Consider the following 3,877-nt stretch of genomic DNA (forward strand, 5'->3'; position numbering starts at 1 on the left):
GGACGGATCGGTGGGGGTAGATAGATAATGAGTAAGGGCGTAGGCAGTGGGTCAACTGAAGATTAGTAAGTAGTTAGGTGACTGGATGGGTGTGAGTGGTAGGTTAACAGATGGATGGGTAAATTGGTGGTTAAACAGATGGGTAGAAGGATAAGTAGATGGATGGATAGGAGTGTGGGTGGTGGATAGATGAGTGGACACTCAAGAGGCAGTCCTCACTGGGAATTCCCTGGCAGTCCAGTGGTTAGGACTCTGAGCTTCCACTGCAGGGGGCACGGGTTAGAACCCTATCTGGCTGCAGAACTAAGATCCCACATACTGCATGGCATCTCCAAAAAAAAAAAAAGACAGAAGACTGAGAAGACCAATCGAATTGGTCAATGAGCATGTGCATAAGCTGACCAAAAGCCAAGCCAGACTTCAGGATGGAAAGGATGCACCCTCTAGGGAGCGGCTGGGATGCAGGCTGAAATATGTGGCCAACTCCCTCAGCTCAAGGCTCCCCCGCCAAACCTCACTGGAGCCTGGTGGGCAGCCACTGGCATTCCTGGGTCCCCAAAGGGGAGGCGACCCCGTTAGCTGTGCCCTGCCTCCTCCACTTGAGCGCCAGAGAGGACTCCCTGCCCAGAGACCGCCTCCTTCCCATAAGCCCCGTGCCTCAGCCCACCCAGCCTGCAGGGTGAACTGAGGGAGCAGCTGAGCTCTGTGATTACAGTCCAAGGGGCCTGGTTCCTCAGGACAGGGGAGGAGGGGGGCCTTCTAAACTCCAGGCAGCCAGTCCCACCTAGCAGCTCCCAGTCCCCAGCTGGGAGGCATTTGTTCTGCATTCTGCATGGTGATCATAGCTCTGCCAGGGTTAACCCCTGCACTCCTGGGCACAGTCCCTTGACAAGGTAAAGAAGAGGACCACAGGAAATTGGGAGAGGAGAAAACCATGGGAAATGAGGACTGTCCATCCCTGCATCTTTCACGAGGATGCCCAGACTCCTCCCTTTCTCCCATTTCCAGAAAAAAAAAACTGAGTTGGATCCTGCAATCAGGAGTGGAGCCAGGAACAGGAATGCAGCCTACATAGAGAAGTACTTCTATCTGGAGGGAGGCTTAGAAAGAGGGGAAGTGCCTCTGGCCTCAGTTTACCTATCTGTAAAATGAGGTGCAGAATTTCTGACTCACAGAGTGCCTTACAATGAGCTAGCAGAGACAAAGTGACTGGCACAAAGTAGGAAGTTCGCTAAGTTGTGTCCAACTCTTTGTGACCCCATGGACGGCAGCATGCCAGGCTTCCCTGTCTTTCACTATCTCCCAGTTTGCTCAGATTCATGTGCATTGAGTTGGTGACGCTATCTAACCATCTCATCCTCTGCCGCCCTCTTCTCCTTTTGCCTTCAGTCTTCCCCAGCATCAGGGGCTTTTCTAATGAGTCGGCTCTTCACATCAGGTGGTCAAAGTATTGGAGGTTCAGCTTCAGCATCAGTACTTCCAATGAATATTCAGGGTCAATTTCCTTTAGGATTGACTGGTTTGATCTCCTTGCAGTCCAAGGGACTCTCGAGTCTTCTCCAGCACCACAATTCAAAAGTGTCCATTTTTCGGCGTTCAACCTTCTTTATGGTCCAACTCTCATATCCATACATAACGTCTGGAAAAGCCAAACCTTTACTATACAGACCTTTGTCAGTGAAATGATGTCTCTGCTTTTTAATACGCTGTCTAGGTTTGTCATAGCTTTTCTTCCAAGGAGCAAGTGTCTTTTAATTTCAAGGCTGCATTCACCATAAGCAGTGATTTCGGAGTCCAAGAAAACAAAATCTGTCACTGCTTCCACTTTGTCCCTTCTATTTGCCATGAAGTGATGGGACCTGATGCCATGATCTTAGTTTTTTTAATTCATTGAGGGCCTCTGACATCACACCAAACTGCTTCCTTTGCCAGATGCTCTGGACAATCTTCTGACTAAAGTGATGTATAATTTATTGTCCAACCAGGTCATCTTTGAGAGTGAAAGGAAGTCTTATTAATAATTATGCTGGGATATTGGGCATCATGTGGGACTCTCCTGGGCAAACCAGGACATAAGGACAACTTGCCACAGCTGGAGGCTTTGGGAAAGTCATTTTGCTTCTCTGCAAAATGGACATGATGGCAGTATTGTCCCTACAGGGATCTCATATGGATTCAATGATGAGCAGGTGAGGGGCGATAGGGCCTGGTTATTGTTCTGATGTTGTTTAGTTGCTAAGTCATGTCCAACTCTCAGTCCTGCTGTTACCTCAGCAAGTGCTGGAATTATCTAAACCTCAGTTTCCCCATCTGTCCTGCTGGGGAAATAACCTCCTCCCTTGGTGGCTAGCATGTGCATTCTGGGAGCCCAAGTGGCACTAGTGGTAAAGAATCTACCTACCAAGGTAGGGGGCTTCCCTTGTGGCTCAGCTGGTAAAGAATTTGACTGCAATGTGGGAGATCTGGGTTCAATCCCCAGTATTATGGCCTGGAGAATTCCATGGACTGTATAGTCCATGGGGTTGCAAAGAGTCAGACAGGACTGAGTGACTTTCACTTTCACTTCACTTTCACCAAGACAGGAGGCATAAGAGACTCCATCCCGGGGTTGGAAAGATCCCTGGAGGAAGTGGCAACCCACTCCGGTATTCTTGCCTGGAGAATCCCATGGACAGAGGAGCCTGGTGGACTACAGTCATGGGGTCGCAAAGAGTCAGACACAACTGAAGCGACTGAGCACACACATGAAGGAGGTGCAGCCAAAAAACCTCCTCTTTCCATGTGTGTGTAAATACGGCCCCTCCTCCTACAGCCACACCTGCCTCCTGCAAGCGGATCCTTAGTTCTAAGCCTTTGCTTGTTCTGTCTCTTGCCAGGTGTGTGCACATTCCCACTGCCCTTCCCTCTGCCTGTGTGTCCTTTACAGCTTAACTCAGGTATCACCTCTTCCAGGACACCTTGCTGAGCCCCGCCCCTCTCTTGTGGACTATGTTATGGGGCTGTGTGCAAGAACAGCCCCCAGATCTTCCCGCTTGTCCTTAGGAGGCTCACAGTCCAAGAGGAATATTGTTCCTGCTGTTTAGTCTCTAAGTTGTGTCCAACTCTTAGGGAACGTTGAAACAGCATAAGCTGGGGATCAGAGAGAGATCCATCTCCCCTCCTTGAGGACAGCAGAGTCCTGTGCCTGGCTGATTCCCTGACCCTCATGGGTGGAGTTGAGGAGTGCTCAATGAAGCTTCGGGAACCCACCCATCGGAGATGTGACCTCATGTAATTAATTGTTCAGCAAGTCTGCTAGGTGCTGACACAGCAGAGAACACTGAGCCACATAACATCTTATGCCTGCTGTTATTATCCCATTTTACAGATGGGAAAACCAAGGCACCGAAAGGCTAAGCAGAGACCAGCACAGGATAGGAAACCAGGCTGTTGGGTTCCAGCCTCCACAGCCTTGACCACAACACCACACCACTCTACCAGTGGCCTGGCCCCAGTGTGGCTCATGTCTGTGTTCTGGTAACCGCGGGGTGGGGGAGCTGTACTGGAGTAAAAAGGAAAGGGGGGTTAGGAGAAAGGGAGTGGGTATCCCAGCTTATAGAACTTAAGGTTTAAGCAGGAGTCGGGAGTACAGGGCCTCGCAGATCTGGCTTCCAGGTTCCCCAGACTCCCACATGGAGCGGCTGGAGAGCCCAGCAAGCGAAGTTGTCAGGTCAGTCACCCCAAGGCCCTGCGAGGAGACGGTGGGAGAGGGTTTGGGAGCTGGGGACCCGAGTCACCTCGCCCGGGCAACCCGCACGTTCCTGGTTCCCCCTGGCCTAAAAGAGCCTGACCTGGCGCCCTCTCCAGCTTTCGCAGTCGCCGCTCGGGGCGGCCCGAT

The sequence above is a fragment of the Bison bison genome, unplaced genomic scaffold (genome assembly GCF_000754665.1).
Source record: "Bison bison bison isolate TAMUID 2011002044 unplaced genomic scaffold, Bison_UMD1.0 scf7180017864213, whole genome shotgun sequence".
NCBI classification, from domain to species: Eukaryota; Metazoa; Chordata; class Mammalia; order Artiodactyla; family Bovidae; genus Bison; species Bison bison.